The sequence below is a fragment of the Falco punctatus genome (assembly GCF_963210335.1).
Source record: "Falco punctatus genome assembly, contig: scaffold_28, whole genome shotgun sequence".
Classification (NCBI taxonomy): Eukaryota; Metazoa; Chordata; class Aves; order Falconiformes; family Falconidae; genus Falco; species Falco punctatus.
In genome coordinates, this window is record NW_027660251.1 from 997,269 (window position 1) to 1,015,182 (window position 17,914).

The window sequence follows — 17,914 nt, forward strand, 5'->3', positions numbered from 1 at the left end:
AGCAAGAGCTATGGGACTTGTGTGTAACAAGCGTCAGTAGGGAAGTGGCTCCATTTATATTTAGAAACGGTGATGGAGTTGGGTATCACTGGGCAATGGAGGAGGACAGAGGTAACCATGCAGCAATGGTCCCTAATAAGGGCTGGGGTATATGACCAGACATGGAAAGGACCATTGTCTGGGAATTTGTGGGGAAAATTTCCCTTCTGCAGCTTTCCCCCATGGTGTGCAGGGAACACGGCATAGATCTTGCCCCTCAGTCCCGCTCCTTTGGTGCCTTGCTTGCTTCACCGTGACCCCTGGGTCTGCACCAGGACCACCCTGCTGTGTGCCCCCACCCTGCACACCCACACAGCTGAGCTCTCACTGGTGTTTCCCTCTCCCGGGCCCTTCCCAGCCCAGCCCCCGCCCAGCTCTGCCCACCTCCCCTGCCCTCTCTCTCCCCAGCCCAGGCAGACACAGCAGTCCACGCTGGGCTGGCCCCATGCAATTGCCCACCCAAAGGGGGCTGCAGAGCTCTGGACACTCACCCCATGGCCGCAGACCCTCACAAGGGCACAGCATATGCTGGTGGGCAGAGAGGGGACTCATCCTGTCATCCTGCCAGTCAGCTCCAGGGCTGGCACCAGCCACGGCACGAGGGGACAGAGGCCAGTGTCTCCCTCTGTCTGCTGCTCTTCTCTCACAGGGACCCTGATTGCCCACTCCTGGCAGCCCCTCGGGGCCAGTCCCTGTCCCCAGCACCAGGCTGCTGGCCTGGGGGCTCCCCAGGCACCTCCTGCTGCACCAGGGTCACAGCAGCCTGCCCCAGCTGGGGCATACACAGAGACACCTGCTCTCGCCCAGGGATGTGGTCTCAGGCATGGCCCTGAGCAGGCGGTGCTGCTGTGCAGGGCAGCGGTGCCTGAAAGCCCAGGGAGATGGTCCCAGGCACATCCCTCTTGGTCACCCACCATTCCCATGGGCACTGGGCACCCACACGCCAAGGCTCAACACAGGCCCATGCCCTAACGCGTTGCCCCATGCCCTCCTCCCCTGAGCCATGGGGAACCCAAGCCCAGCAGCATGGTCTTCTGGGGGCAATTCCTGCATTCTGTTCCTGAGCTCAGCTTTGGACGGAGAGCCGAACCTCCAGACATGGGGACTGAGAGAAAACCCTTTTGTTTTTCTTAGACTGCAAAGGCAAAACCAACCATTCAAGTACATGCAGTGGATCTTCCCAAGCCTGGTTCCACAGGGCCAACATAGCATAAGGAGAAGACTGGTTCTTTGAAAGAAAACCACTTAATGGAAGCGTGATAGCTATATGCCACACGCCGTGTAGAGATCAAGTGTTTGACTTCTTTCACAAGTGCCAAGGCTGCAGGCGTTAAAGGACTTGGGGCTAAAAGATCTGTGTTTTTCTTTTAAAAGTTGCAACAGAGGTGGCATTTGTTCATTAGTAAGGCCTAAATAAGGCCATAACCAATTCAGCATTCCTGCAAGCTTTTGGACATCATTCAAGGTCTTTACGTCCAGTTTCAATTTTATAGCTTGTGGAGACATCATTATCACTTGGAGACTGCTGCTAGAACCTCCCCTCTAACCTAAAAAGTAGAAAAATATAACCTATGAAATATAAATTAATTATTTTCAGGTGCACTTTGAAATCTTCTCCCTTGTTTATATGAATGAAACAGCTCCAATTAGCTGCACATGTCTTGAAGACTTGAAGGAAATGACAAAAAGGCAAATACCTCGTTAGGGCATTGGGGGCTCCTGCCATGAACCTGAGCTACTGAGAGCAGACTGAACCAGCCACTGAAGGAATATAAGTCAGAAGCAACACTGAAAATACCTTCAAACATTGATGGGTCCCGCTGAGGGCCATTGCTGACAAAGCGTCCCCATGGACTCGTTAGAGTAGCTAATTAGAGGCCAGAACTGCAGGTAGGCAAAGGCACTGTGTCGATGGCTGTAATGCTGCAAAACCCATTTGGATTTTTTTAATGAAGCAGAAAGACCAAGCCCCAACCCTTGGAAGCTCTTGGAGGGCAGAACAGAAGACCCTCCAAATCAAGTTCCATGTCACAGGCCTTGGTGGCAGAGGCAACTGCCATTGCCAAGTGGACAAATCCCTCAGCCCCCAGTTGGGCCATTCAGCCTTGCTGCAGCCCTGGGCCATCCCCACTGCAAGTTGCCCTACACTGTCCATGTGGCACCTCTTTCCACTCTGGTGGTTGGACTCTTCCTTGCTTTCCTACCCAGCACTCACACCCACATTTCTCTGCCTTTTCTGAAGTTTCTCCCCTCATCCCTGCTTGTTCCTTGAAACTCAAAGCCATGGGCTGATCCAGGCTCCCTCTGGGTGAAGTCTGGCATCAGAGGGCAACCCTCCGAGGGACATTTCTTTTTCCTCACATCCAATCTTATCCTTCCAAGCAGCACTTTGTGGAGGTTCTGTCTTCCTGCCGCTATCAGGAATCACTCCCTTATCTCTGACATCTCTGACAGCCCCCTTCAAGCAGCTGCATGCTACTACTGTAGTGCCTGAGGATCCATTTGGTCGGTCTCAAGAAGCCCAGCACCTTCAGTCTCTCTCCACAGACTCCAAACTCCATCCAGGCAAGTATCCTCCACAGCCTCTCCAGTTTTTCCCTATTCCTCCAGAATGGGAAACCTCAAAGCCCAGGCACAGATAACCCAGATGTGGCCACAGCAGTGCTCTGTCAAGGGGGATGATGCTGAGTCAAGGGGGATGATCAATCCCTTGTCTGAGTGGCCACCTATGGTGAAAACCTCCAAAGAATCACCAAAGGAGGACAGACAATGGCCAGGGAGGAAAGGGAAAGGAGGGGTGGGCTGCTTGCGTGGGAGGATACAAGGGTAGTCAAGGAGAAGCAACTGTGCGTGGGAAAGGTGGGGAAAAGGTAGGAAAGGGTGAAGAACAGGAATCAATAGGGACCAGCCAAGCAGCCCTGCATCTGAGCAGCAAAGCTTGGAGTGGGAAAGGAACGTCACAGGTCATCCGACCAACTTTCTGTTAGGCTTCAACAGCCGCTGGAAACCTGAGCGATTTCCCTGCCATCATGAAGGCAACATCCATAGTGGATGAAGATCCAAAATCATTCATGCTGGAAGGGACCTCCCGAGGTGTCCAGGCCTACATGCTGCTCAGAGAACTATCAGTTATGGGTTTGAAGCAAGTAGCTCAGGCTTTCCTTCAAGTGGGGCTTGAAAACCTCCAAGGATGGACATGGCACAAGCGCTGAGGGACATCTGATCCTCTGCTTGACTGTCTTCTTGGGGAAGGACATTGTCTTCCCTTGCTTCAGCTGATGCCCATTGGCCTTCATCCTCCCATCATGCACAACAGGCAAGAACCTGGCTGCCTTTTCTTGCTGATATGACCCAAGAAGATATGGGAAGGCTGTTATTAGGTGTCCCCAAACCTCCTCTTCTCCTGATTTCCACTTTCAAACAAATAAGGCCCACGGCATCCTGGGCTGCATTAGGAAGAGCACTGCCCAAGGGTTCGTGGAGGTGGTCTTTCCTCTCTACTCAGCCCTGCTACAATTTGTCTTGCTGACTTGCCCTTGATTTCTACTTTACCAGCGTCACCCATACTTGACTGAAAGGTGCCGTCCACATTTTTCACCATTCCTGCCTTGTCTTTTTGTTCAAAACAAGTCCAGCAAAGCATTTCTGCCATGTTGGTGGGGGATCATCTTCCACTTTCCAATCAATCTAACCCTTGAATTAAACCTATTTCTCTAGCGGTCTAAAGGAGATATCATTCTCCTTCTAACCTTCATCAGGAGGTTGAGAGAATCTGAGCAGAAGACCTTTGCACACGGAGGAGTTAGTGATGAGTGTCACAGAAAATCTGAGCAGGCCTGTGCTGTGCTCCACGTACCTCTTGGCCTTCAGGCTGTGCTGTGCTGAGTGTGTCCCTGGGTTGCAGAACAAGCCATATTGGAAGAAGAAATCTGCAGGAAGCTGCTGGTGAATGGCCAACCACACGCCCTTACCTTTACCTGGGACTGCAGTTACCAACTCCCAAGTGAACATCTCCTCTTAGAACACGAGAAGTGATGAATAGAATGGGTTTCCCTGGCAGAAAACACTTCAAGAGCTGACAGGAGCAGTGTGGGATAAGCCTTCTGCAGGCAGGATCTGCACAACTTGCTGCACCACTCTCCCAACGCTGTAAACTCCGTGTTCCCGGCCTCGGAAGGGACGGCATACAGCTGACACGATTGTCTCTGTGTGTAGAGAGTTTGCTCTAACCAAGGCCATTTGAAATGACACTTTGTCTCAGAGTCCAAGTGCCTTTCTTACTGCAGCCATAACCAGCTGGGCTGCTGATGGCCAGTCCCCCAAGGGAACTGGACACTCCAGGGACCTCAAACTCACCTTCATGGCCACGTGCCTCCTACTGGCCTATGAGCTTCTCAGATGTAATGGGTGTCATAATGACAGCCCAGATCATCAGCCTGCTTGTGGCCTTGGTTACTCCTTGGTCAGCGGTTCCTGAACTGGAGAAGGCAGCGATAAAGAGATGCACAGCAATGGAAGAGATGGCCAAGGACCCTGCAGGTGCCATGAAGGCTTTGCAGGAAGAAGTGTGAGAAATAGCCCCTATAGCTGTGCAAAATGGAATGGCATTAGATATGAAGCTGGCGTCTGAAGGCAGAGTCTGTGCTGTTGTTAATAGCAGTTGTTGCATATACGTAGATCAAAGTGGGAGAACTTCTACAGATACAAAAAAAGATTTGGAAACATCCTAATATTTGTCATGAGTCCCAGAAAGTTCACAACTTCTCTGGAATTCAAGACATTGGGAATACGCTGACTTCCTGGTTTCCTGATTTACAGCTCTGGGTTAAGAAGTTCATCCCCAGATGCCTTTCTCCTCTTCCTCTGTGATCACTCCAATCCATTCTACCTATGTAGCCTCTGCTTTAAGGTTCAGAGAGGAAAAGTTGGACTGTCTTTCAGTAGTGTCTGTAATTTTCCCTATGGGCAACTCTTCAGTTGTGGCAATAGACCTCATGGGGATTTGCTTGAACTAACAATTATCTGAGAAATGTATTTTTTATTTATTAATTTCTATAACACTCCCCCCACACACACACGCACACGATATGTAATCCCTCTTTTATTCCTGTTTAAACCCCGTTCTCTAAGGAAAGCAGCCAATAATTACTGCCAAGAACTTGTTATATTCAGCTGCAGAGTTGGTTGAAGAAGTCTGATGTCAAGTGATGTAAGTCTCATGTGGCTGAGGAAAAAAACAGTGGGGCTGGAGAGCTGAGGAGCAACGCTGTCCACGCTGTGTTTAGCTCCAGGGACTGCTTTTCCTACCTGGCCGCATCTCCTCAGGAGACACTGTGCATCAAGAGCAATTGGAAAAGCCTTCTATCATTTCTCCAAAGTGCTCATTACCTGCCTTTCTCTTTCACTGTACTGCTGAAACTTATCTCATTAAGTGTAGGAGCCAAACTTGAAGACCAGATGTCCCTGATGGAAGAGACAGGGCTTGTCAGGGCGTTCTGCCTCTTAATGAGCCTAGGGTATCTGTGGTGCTGTGAACTGCAGGTGTTCAGAGGACACTGAAGAAACCTCTCAAGAACACCAAGTCAGGAGCAAAGCCCACAGCCCCTGGAAGCGTTAACGGGCCCCGCTGAGGGCCATGGCTGAGAAAGCCTCCCCATGGCCTTGTTAGAGCCCATCCTTGGAGGCTGTGAGTGCAGGAAGGCAAAGGCGCTGTGCAGGCAGCTCTGCTGCTGAGCAAAGCCTTGGCTTGCTTGATGAAGCAGGAAGGCCAAGCCGTGACCTGCAGCCTGTGGGAAGGTCAGTGCTGTCCCTCACACAGGGCTCAGGGCTCTTCCTGGGGACCATGGAAGGTGGGCATCCAATGCCCAGTGAAGGACAGCAATGGCACAGCAACTTCCAGCTTCCCCATGGGGCTGCAAGGAGGCAACGATGCCCCCGTGCCGTGAGGACATCATGTCTTCTCATAGCCTTCCCTGGTAGAGACAGCTGCCTCAGCCAAGGGGACACAGACCTGGGTTCTGGTGGTGCGTTCCAGACTTGCCAGCGCTGCCTGCCATCTCTGTTTCAAGCTGTCCTGCATGGTTGGAGCCCTGCCCCTGTTGCCCTGCAGGCTGTAGGCACCATCTCGCTGCCCTGCCTTGCTCTCACCCCAACATTGCCATACCTTCGCTGAGGTACCTCCACTCTCACCGGCTGTTCCTTGAAACACAAACCATGGGCTGATCCAGGCTCCCTCTGGCTGAGCTCTGGCACTGCAGCAGGACCCCTGAAGTGACAGATCTTCCTGCTGAGGTCCAGTCTCTGCTTTCCAAGTTGAAACTTTGTGACATTTTTTCCTCTCTCCTGCTGTTTTCCCCTGCCCAGGAAAGGTTTACCATCTCAGAAAATACCCTTCCCGCAGGGAACGCAGCCAGGAAGCCTTTTCTTATGCTCTGCTCTCTCACCAGAGAGAAGGAATACTCACATGGTCTCCCAAACCACGTAACTGCTGCTGGCCTTTCACCTTCTCCCAGGGACATGGCCAAGCCCTGTGCCTGCTGCTGTCCCATCATGTCCCCAGGTGCAATGGACGTGACAACCCCTATCCCAGCCCTTCTCCTGGATGGGGCCTATGGGGTCCCTTGGCAGAGGGACTGTCCCAGCCACGTTCCTGATGCTGGCCTGTCACCTCCAGAGGCAGAACTGACCTCACAGGCCCCTCACAGCCAGGCACGTCCTCCTGCATGAGGAGTTCCTGAGACCGATTTTCCCTCCCAATACCACACCCCTCCATCACCCTCATTCTGGCCCAGGTCCTGACCACAGAAAAGCATGCTTGTTTCATCAGATTTGTCAAATATCTTTCCCGCAAGCCATTTCCCACAAGCTCATCTTCAGCTGAGCCCCTCTATTTGTGTTGACACATTTTATATATGCCTTTATAGCTCTATGGTGTTTTTTCAGGTTGGACTGACCTTTGGAGGTCATCGAGTCCACCCCTCCACCCTGAGGCAGGGTCAGCTAAATCAACATTCTCAGCAACTCGTCTAGGTAGGCTTGCGATATCATAGAAGCACAGAAACAGAGAATCATTTAGCTTGGAAAAGACCTTAAAGATCATCAAATCCAAATGTAAACTCAGGACGGCCAATTCCATCACTAAATCATGCCATGAAGAACTGCATCTACCTCTTTTTGAAACACCTCCAGGGCTGATGATTCCACCAGCTCCCTGGTTCCAATGCTTGAGCACCTTTGCAGTGAAGATGTTTTTCCTCATATCCAATCTGAACCTCTCCTGGTGTAACTTGAGGCTGTTGCCTCTTGTCCTGTCACTTGTTATCTGGGAGAACAGTCCTACCCACCCCATCTACAACCTCCTTTCAGGTACTTCTAGAGAGCAGTAAGGTCCCCCCTGAGCCTCCTACTATCCACACTAAACAACTCAAGTCCCCTCAGCCACTCTTCATCCAAGCAGGGATCCAGACCCTTCACCAGCTTTGTTGCCCTTCTCTGGACACGCTCCTGGACCTCAAAGTTTCTCTTGAAGTGAGGGGCCCAAAACAGAAACACGTTGGTCGAGGTTTGACTTCAGCAGTGCCGAGTACATGGGGTCAATCACTGCCCTGGTCCTGCTGGCCACGCTCTTTCTGATACAAGCCAGGATGCTATTGGCCTTCTTGGCCACCCGGGCACACTGCTGGCTCATGCTCAACCATCTGTCAACCTGCACCCTCAGGGTACTTTCCCAGCAGGCAGCCTTCCAGCCACTCTGCCCCAAGCCTGTAGCGTTGTGGGGGGCTGTTGTGACCCAAGTGCAGAACTGGCACTTCTCCTGGTTGAACTTCATACAGTTGGACTCACTCGAATGGTCCAACCTGTGCAGATCCCTCTGCAGAGCCTTCCAGCCCTCAAGGACATCAGCACTGCCACCCCACTTGATGTTGTATGCAAACTCACTGAGGGTGCACTCAGTCCCCTTGTCTGGGTCATTGATGAGGTTCTGAAGCAGGACTGGCCCCAACACTGAGCCCTGGGGAACACCACTCCTTATGGGCCGTCACCTGGATGTCACTCCATTTACTCCCCCTCTTGGGGCTTGGCTGTCCAGCCAGCTCTAACCCAGCGTGGAGAACACCCACCGAAGCCATGAGCAGCCAGTTTCTCCAGGAGAATGCAGAGGGAGATGGAGCCAAAAGGCTTTCCTAAGGTCCAGGTAGACAGCATCTACAGCCTTTCCCTCATCCACTAGGCAGGTCACCTTGTCCCAGAAGGAGATCAGCTTCATCAGGCAAGACCTGCCTTTCATAAACCCATGCAGGCTGGTCCTGACCTCCTGGTTTTCCTGCACCTCCTGTGTGATGGTGCTCAGGTTGATCTGCTCCACAACCTTCCCTGGCACTAAGATCAGGTTGACAGGCCTGTAGTTATCCCGATCCTCCCTCCTACCCTTCTTGTAGGTGGGCACCACTTGACTAACATTCAGCCTTCTTGGGCCTCCCCAGTTAGCCAGCACTGTTGAAAGTCATCGCTGTGGTGAGGCAATAGAGAAACAGACTAGTGATTTTCAAATTGTTCCTGCATCACGGGATGTCCATGGTCAAGGACACAATCAAAAGCACCTTGTCCTTTCTGGGTATAAGGTTCACCAGAACCACATGTCCTCTGGGGCTGCAGAGACATCACTGGCAGCAATGCCTTCTCCTGCAGCACTGCACAGTCCAGCCCTGCATGTCTCTGGTCCCAAGGACAGCATGGATTGCTCTCCTTAGGGACATCTCATATCACCATCACAGTGACCTCTGTCCACCACCCCAGCATGCGCTGCAGCAAAACATTTTGCTTGCGTGTGACCTTGGACACTTGGTACCCATTATTATTTTTGTTGTTACATATCTGAGCTTGGCCCAGGTGACACAGGTGTGGTTCAGGGTAAATGCTCTGAAATAACCTAAATCAGGGAGGGGAAGGGGAAAAGTCTTATTTAAGCAGCGTGAGGAAGCCTTAGGATCAATAACCTCACATCTTATTGGGGAATTTGGAGATCCTGTGGGTTTACATGGCCAGGGTTTGGGAGCGGTTTGGAGGTGTTTGTAGGTCTGGCAGAGGTGAGAAGAGATCAAGAGCTGACTCCATGACCATAACAGCCACTTTCATTTGACTCCAAAATGGACCAGCCCCTGCCCAAACCTGAGCCAGTAAGCAATTCTAGTGGCACCTCTGTGATACCCTATGGCAGGAAGGACCAAACACAAAGGGAGAGGGGTGAGAATTATGTGAGAGAACAACCCTATAGACATCAAGGTGAGTGAAGAAGGTGGGAGCAGCTTGGTGGGATCCTGCCAGTGGTCAAGTAGCCACCCACTGACAGTCACAGGGCAGTGCAGTGACAATGCTGCTTTAGGTGTCTGCAGGTTCTTTGCATGGGCATTCTAGCACAGTTGACAGATAGGCCAACAGCTGTGATGCTCACCTGGATCTGAAACCCTGCATCATTTGTGTCCACCTTGGTTCTAGGAGCTAAGAAATGGTGGAGTCTCATCTCCCAGGGGGAGTGAGGCAGGAGAGCAGCAGAGTGCAGGCCCCAGGTCACACACTGGCAGGCTGTGGCCTGTGCAGAAGGAGGGAACGCTCCTTAGGGTTCCCTGGAATTGCCTCAGAAGTATAAACTCCATTTTCAATGTTGGACCTGTTGGAGGCTGCTGTCCTTGCCGAGCAGGTGATCTGAGCTCTGCCACCTGCCTTGGCACTTGGTTCCCTCAGTGTCACAGCTGTGTCTGCAACAGGACGGGCTCCAGCTGCCTCTGCGTGGGCCCCTGGCTGAGGGCACTGCTGCACATCTGGGCTGAAGCCCCCCAGCTGTGGCACCAGCCCAGCTCTGCCTGGACATAAGGCAACCTGGTACCAAGTGTCCCCGAGCCCGTGGGTGCAAAGGCTTTGCTTCAGAGCAGAGACGTGGCCTGGGCAAAGGAGAGCTGAGTCTTTAGCTCTGAGACTACAAACCCAGAGTTACATGCCTGCATTGTGTGAGAGTAGCTGGAGACATCACACCCCAAACCCCCACACTGGAGATCTGAGCTGCTTTCATGTGAGCTTCCTTCTGTACTGTCTACTGAAGGGTTAACAAAAGGTGACACTCATGCTGAAAGCTTTTTTTTCTAGTAGGAGAAATTCCACTGCTGGAAATAAGTGTCTGCAGAGCTGAGAGACAAACATCAGTGATTGCACCATCCTGCTGCCCAGCAGGTTCCCCTGCAGCCCCAGGGACACCTGGAGGGAGCCCAGAGGGGCAGAGGAGGGAGGCAGGGAGAGCTCAAAAGCAGCCCTTGGTGGGAGGCTGCTGAGAGCTCCCTGCTGGAGAAATCTGCAGAGCCCTTGAGCCGGTAAGTGTGTGGCTGCAGGGCAATGCCTCTGCAGTTGCTAGCCGGGTCTGCAGCAGCTGGGGCCCCCCCAGCCTGTGGGACCGTGTGGGAGCCTTTTGCTGTGGAGGAGGCCAGTGTGCTGCAGAGCAGGGCTTCCCTGCTGCAGCGTGGGAGGGCCAGGGCATGTGGGCTGCCTTGTGCCAGGGCCGGCTGCAGGGCTGTGAAGGTGGCTGTGCAGGCAGGGCTGCCCAGGGCTGTCCTTGCCAGCAGGGTCCCTGCAGCCACGGGGGCTGTGTGCTGGGGCAGGGGCTCTGCCGCCTGCCAGGGGCAGCTGCCGGGGGGCTCCCCACAGCTCTGGGGGCGTATGGACTGAGCCCCGAGAGGGAAGGATCTCTCTGCTGTTGAGAGTGTGCTGCATGGGGGAGCGCCGCTTAGAAGTATAGGTTACCCTCAGAATATGTCTGGATGAGACTTTTCGTATCGAAGGTCAGCGCAGGGTTTGCTATGATAAATCCAGGGCTCTCCTCAATCTGTGTTTTCAGCTTTCTGTTGTTGGGGGCAGGAGAGCGAAGGCAGAAATGTTAATGGAGATCTCGAGTTTGAAGATGTCCCTGAGACTGCCAGCTGTAACTGTGAGTGATGAGGAGGTCTGCCAGGAGCCTCCTGAAGTGCCCTCAGCCACTCCTCCGCCTATGAACAGCAGCAGCAGCACCTTTGCTGGAGCCATCAGGGTCGTGCTGAGCTGCCCTTTTCCCCCTGCGGACAGGACCCTGCGCCCAGCCAGTGCCCTGCAGACAGGCAGGTTTGTGCGGGGCCAGTGCACAGAGGCAGAGATGTGGTCTGTGAGCACTGACAGGGAAAGACCTGGCACAGGGAGATACCTCCCACAAGGAAAATCTCCTGACATCCAGGATATTGCAAGGACTGATAGAAAACTTCAGACAGAATTGTTGTTGAAAGCAGAATCAGAAAGCTCTCTCTGACCATGTGCAGTGCAGACCCCTTTCTCTGAGGCATCCCCCTGGCTGCTCTGCCCCCAGCAAAGCCTCTGCCCTCAGGGCTGGGGGTCCCGAGGCGTGAGCCACCCCCTCTGCAGCCAGAACTTCAGCAGAGCCGCGGTGCAGCTCTGCAGCCACGTGCCCCGGTCCCTCTGCAGAGCACAGGGGCTGAGAGCAGCTGCCCGGCAGTGTTGGTGTGTGGGAGGTGGCGAGCAGAGCTGGGCAAGGGCAGCGCTGCCCTCAGTGCCTGGCACGCTCGCCCTGGACACTCTTACCTAGACCATCAGTGCAATTTTACTTCTTTCTCTGCCTTTTGGTGTTAGTTTTATTCTCTTGCTCTTGCTGTCAGGCTCTCTGGGGATGGGTGTTTCAGCTGCAGAGTCACACTCTGACCTTGTGGGTCCTCTCCTGCAGGTGTGTCCATGGGAACAAGTGTCCCAGCTTTCCTCTCACCTGTGGGGCTGTGGGCAATGCCCTCTGTGGGGCTGGGCAAGGGGCTGGCTCTCCCTCAATCTGATGCTCTTGTTAGGGCACTTGGCTACCTCCTTGAAGTTCCCTTCCAAGCAGTGAGTTGCCCTCCAGAATGGAAACCTGTCCCCTCGCACCCATTAGTGAGCTGAAAGCCCCACGTAGAAGTGTAGAGTTTCTGTGATGGAGAAAACGCTGTTGGGGTGGGTGAAATGAGCTGTGTATCCTTTGCTGTGGGTGGGATGCTGAGTTCTGATGAACGTCTACAACCTTTACTGGTCTGTGGTGGGTCAGTCTGTTCTCAGCAGTGCCTTGTGGTATTTCAGGGTAACATGGGAGTGTGGCCACCATTCATCTCAGGAAGGTGCAAGCCCACAGAAACTGGGAACCAGCAGGACAGACCACCTCCCCTCACTGTGCACTCACCCACAGGCAATCCTCTTGCCTCACAGACCTCACTCTGTTCCACTGGAGGGCAGCCAAAATGCTCTGCTTTTCTGACATCCGAGAATACGCAACAGGAGAGATGGGGGGGAGCTGTGAAAAAAACTAAAACTCTCTTAAAATGCCTTCACCCTTCCCGTTCCTTAGCACTGGCGCTGCAGATGCTGACCAGCCCTTCTGCGTTGGCACTGGTTTCACAGGACAAAGTTAAACACCAGGACTGGTCCCTGCCCCCACCCACTGCTGCAGAGTGGGGCTGGCTGGTCAAGAGCCCGTGGGCAGATGCCCTGCTCTTCATCGCCCACACGGCCAGCACCAAGCAGGGCTGCAGCCACACAGCTGCAGGAAGGTCTCCGAGAAAAGAGAGGGATGTCTGTGTGTGACGGGGGGGTGGTCTGTGGGAAATGGCTTTGATTTTGCTTGCAGAAGTCTCCCATAAATTACCACTGTCTTTTTCTCCTGTGACAGGACCATATGCCCAGAGGCAGCAGATGTCCAACAGCAGCTCCATCACCCAGTTCCTCCTCCTGGCTTTTGCAGACACACGGGAGCTGCAGCTCTTGCACTTCTGGCTCTCCCTGGGCATCTACCTGGCTGCCCTCATGGCCAATGGCCTCATCATCACTGCTGTAGTGTGCGACCACCACCTGCACACCCCCATGTACGTCTTCCTCCTCAACCTCTCCCTCATCGACCTGGGCTCCATCTCCACCACTCTCCCCAAAGCCATGGCCAGCTCCCTCTAGGACACCAGGGACATCTCCTACTCAGGATGTGCTGCACAGCTCTTCTTGATTGTCTTTTTCCTTTCAGCAGAGTGTTCTCTCCTCACCGTCATGGCCTACAACCGCTACGTGGCCATCTGCCAGCCCCTGCGCTACGGGACCCTGCTGGGCAGCAGAGCTTGTGTCCACATGGCAGCAGCTGCCTGGGCCAGTGGGTTTCTCTGTGCTGCGCTGCACACGGCCAATACACTGTCACTGCCGCTCTGCCAAGGCAATGCCCTGGGACAGGTCTTCTGTGAAATCCCACAGATCCTCAAGCTCTCCTGCTCACACACCTACCTCAGGGAAGTGGGGCTTATTGTGGCTGGTGCCTTTTTATTCTTTGGGTGTTTTGTTTTCATTGTTCTGTCCTACATGCAGATCTTCAGGGCTGTGCTGAGGATCCCCTCTGAGCAGGGACGGCACAAAGCCTTTTCCACGTGCCTCCCCCATCTGGCCGTGATCTCCCTATTTGTCAGCACCTCGTATTTTGCCTACCTGAAGCCCCCCTCCATCTCCTCCCCATTGCTGGACCTGGTGGTGTCAGTTCTGTACTCGGTGGTGCCTCCAGCAGTGAACCCCCTCATCTACAGCATGAGGAACCAGGAGCTCAAGGGTGCAATGTGCAAACTGATAGCTGGATGTTTTTCTGAAGCATTAACATTATGAATAGCATTTATAATGTAATTCATCACAGACCCAGACTGTCTTCTGAATTTTTTGCATTTGCTTGTGGTATTTAATTTCTGATAAAGTGGTCATTCCCATTCTAATTTCTTCTGTGATTTTCCTTTCTGAAGGTGCCCTGCTCTCTCTTTGTCTAACAAAGCCAAAGGGCCATTAAGCAACTTTAATTTTCCTGGGATTCTTCCTTCCAAGGCCTTTCTGGAGCTGCAGGGACAGTTCCTGAGTCCACAGACGGAGAGGAAAAGTTCCTGGCATGGCAGCACTGCCAGGGAACAGCAGCCCTTGGCTCTCCAATACTGTCCTCCTTCTACCTACACACTCCCCTTCTGACCCCCTGCCTTGGTGTAAGGCCTGAGTGCTCTGGCAGCTTGGTCACCGCCGTGCTGCGTGGCAGTCCTGTGAGCACAGGCAGGGGCAGGCAACGGGCACTCTGTGACGGTGCTGGCCTCCATAAAATGTTCTGGATTTGTGGAGACCACCTGAATGCAGCACTGCAACGTGCTTCCTTGAACCGAGGTCCCCGTGCCCATTGCTCATGACGAGGGCCATCTCCGCGAGGTGCCGAGCAGGGCGCGACACCCCCGGGCTGAGGTGCTGCCAGCCTCTGGCAGGGGCAGCAGGAGGCCAGGCAGTCACTGTGCCCGCTGCAGTGCTCTGCCTCTGCATGTGCCAGGGACGGGCTCGTGCCTCTGAGCCCCCCTGTGTGCGTGAGGCTGGGGTTCAACCACGGCAGCAGTGCATGAGGCCAGCTGATGATGGGGACACCTCCCAGGGCCCGGCTGTTCCTGTGTGTGACTGCAGGAACAAAGGCCACTGTCCCAGGGAGATTCATCTCACCCGCCTTGGGCAGGGTCATTGCAAGTGCCTCTGTCTGATCACGGCACACTTTCTGGATGGTGCCCTCAAATGTGTCTGAGCAATCAGGGAGGTTCTGGGGACCTGGCAAAAGGCAGACATCCAGCCTTTTGGGATTTCTGCACCCATACGTATTGAGGCAAGAAGGGGATGGTTTGTACCTGCACCTTTGCAAGGGTTTTGACTTTTTCTCCTGCAGTTTCTTCATAGGCAGATGGGTGACTTCTGGAGTGAAGAAATGGAGGATGCTGTGGGTGAGAAGTTGGCTGGGGACTTGTGGCTATGTCTCGAGCTAGCTCAACGGTGTCAGGGAGCAAAAACCGACCTTGGGAGAGAGACACAGTTATGCTTGTTGGAAGGAAGCCATGGGAGCAGGAAGAGGAACTTCAAGATAGGGAGTGGTCTGCAGAGCTCGTGGCCTTGTAGATAAAGGGAGTTGCTGAGCTGCTGTGTCTGTAATAAAAAAAGAGCCAAGAGTGGAAAATTGCTGAGCACAGTCCCAGGCTGACACGTCAGCCCCCTGCAAAGGTATAAAAGGCTTGCTTGATTTTAATAAAGTGTCTTCGAGGTGTCTTCGTGCCTTCGATCCACTCCTAGAGTCGGTGCGTCATACGCCACAGGGGCTCAAGGCCAGATGTCACCAGTGGTCCAGTCCTCCTGGTGGCCACTGACTAGTGGCATCTTCCAGTGCAAGCAGTTGGGCCAACTGTGTTGAATGTCTTTATTGTCTCCCAGTACAAGTTGACAAACTGGCTTTTCAGACCCTTCTGTGGATGATGCCAAAGTGGGCAGAGCCCTTGAGCGATGCCAACCAGTTCACCCTGCCTTCAGCAGGACAGCTGGACAAGGGCCTTTACAGGGGCCTCTCCCAACCTGAGATATTCTAGGACTCATCGACTCACTTCCCTGGAGAGCTCAGTTGGGATGGGATAGCAGGGGGAAGAAGGGAAAACAGAGGCGCAGAAGCAGAGACAAAGCATGGTCCGGCAGAAACAGAGCAGTTCCCCTGAGGAATGTTTCTCCACCCAAACTGTGGGTAGGAAATCCATGAGATAAATTGGCTGAGAGAAGCTTCCCTTCATCTGCTGGGTGCTGGGCCACGGGGAGGGTGACGGCTGAGGACGGTATCTCGTGGTCAGTTGTGTCTCAGGGACTCACATTCCAGCAGGAAGCCAATGGCTGTGACGGGGGCAGTGAGGCCAGTTCTGCCTGCGGAGGGGACAGCCCAACAGCAGCAATGTGCCTGGGAAAGGGGCGGTGAGGTCACCTCTGCCTGAAACAGCGCGTAGGGCAGCCCCTGACTCATGGCTGGGACACGTGCTGTTAAGCTCCATCTGCCCGTGTCTCGGGCAGGCCAGCAGAAGGCCCCTGGGTGGCACGTGGGCTGTGAGATCCCCTCTGCCTAAGGACCTGGGCTCACCCCACCAAGGGGCTTATTTCTTGCTTGTCACGTCGCTGCTGCCTGAGAACATGGCAGCACAGCAGCAGGCACACCGCTTGCTTGTGTCTATGCGAGAAGCTGAAAGGCTCGCAGCCTTGGAAGAGTCTGAGATCAGTCCATGTCTGTGTGTTTGCAGGAACAGCGTGTGAAGGTGGGCAGACATCGGTGCATGTGTGGCAAGGGCAGGGTGAGAGCAAGGTGGGGAAGCCAGATGGGTGCCTGCAGCCTGCCGGGGAAAAGCAGCAGCCGTGGGACAGCGTAGGACAGCGTGAGATGGAAGGCAAAGGGCACGGGCAAGGCTGGAAGTCACCAAGAGAACCCAAGGGTTGTCCCCTTGCGTACAGCCATTGTCTCTGCCACCAAGGCCTATGAGAAGGCGAGTTGTCCTGTGGCCCTGGGCCTCATGGCCTCCTTGCGACCACTTGCACTGAATTCTTCTCCCTTGAGTGATACTGCCCAGTGAAAGTTCCCAGCATTGGCCACAGCCTGCCACCCTGAGGCCCGGCACCTGCACTCTGCTGCTCTCCTGCCTCACTGCCCCTGGGAGGTGAGACTCCACCATTTCTTTGTTGCTGGAGCCAAGGTAGACAGGGGTGATGCAGGGTTTCAGATCCAGCTGAGCATCACAGCTGTTGGCCCATCTGGCAGCGGTGCTAAAATGCTGATGTAAAGAACCTACAGACACCTAAAGGAACATTGTCACTGTGCTGACCTGTGAACATCGGGGTCAGTGGGTTGACCGTTGGCCTCCATGAGCCCACCAAGCCTCTCCCTCACTGCCCCCCCTCCTTCTTCACTCACTTGGTGTTTGTAGGGCTGTTCCTGTGCCCTGTTTCTCACGCCTCTCTCTTACAAATGCTGCACACTGTGTTATGTCCTTTCTTCCACTGGTTTTTCACAGAGGTGCCACTAGAATTTCTTATGAGCTCAGGGAAGTAGCAGGTCCATTTCAGAGCCAGCTGAATGTGGCTTTCTTGGCCATGGGGCCAACTCTTGACCTCACCTTTGGCAGCCCTACAATCCCCATGGCCACTCCCAAACCCTTGCCATGTAAACCCACGGGGTCATTAAAGTCCCCAGTAAGATGTGAGGTCATTGATCCCAAGGCTTCCGCAGGCTGGTTAAATAAGAGTTTGGCCCCTTGCTCTCCCTGATTGAGGTTCTTTATGTCAGAGAAGAGACGCACTGGACCTCAGCTGTGGCACCAGGGCCAAGATCAAACATGTAACAAAAACAGCGGGTACCAAGTACCCAAAGTCCAATGCATGCTAAATTTTGCTGCAGGGCATACTGGGGTGGTTGGCAGGTGACACTGTAACGGTGAAATGAAATGTCCCTAAGGAGAGCAAACCCAGCTGTCCTGAAGACCAGAGGGACAAAGGGCTGGACTGTGCAGTGCTGGCAGGAGAGGACATGCCTGTCTGTGTTGTCTCTGCAGCCCCAGAGGACCTGTGGTGCAGGTGAACCTCATGTCCAGGGAGGACAAAGTGCTTTGGGAAGTGTCCTTGGCTATGGACATCTCGTGACCCAGGAACACTGTGAAAATCGTTGGTCTGTTTCTCTAATGCATCACCACAGGGGTGACTGTCAAGAGTCCTGGCTAAGTGGGGAGGCACCAGAAGCCTGGGGGTTAGTCAAAGTGGTGCCCACCTGCAAGAAACGTAGAAAAGAGGATCCTTCCTAGGACTGTCAACCTGATCTTAGTGCCAGAGAAGGTTGTGGGGCTGATCATCCTGAGCAACATCCAACAGTAAGCACAGGACAACCAGGAGGTCAAGACCAGCCAGCATGGGTTTGTGAAAGGCAGGTCCTGCTTGACGAATCTGATCTCCTTCTGGGACAAGGTGACCTGCCACACCTTGAACACTGTGTTTCTGT

General features: G+C 53.8%; 1 pseudogene across 1 annotated transcript; it reads left to right on the forward strand.

Annotated features, from left to right (window-relative positions):
- The first annotated feature begins 12,468 nt into the window (after positions 1-12,468).
- On the forward strand, positions 12,469-14,467 carry LOC308057378 (olfactory receptor 14A16-like; annotated as a pseudogene). Its single transcript has one exon. The product of its transcript is annotated as an olfactory receptor 14A16-like (transcript).
- Positions 14,468-17,914: the final 3,447 nt, after the last annotated feature.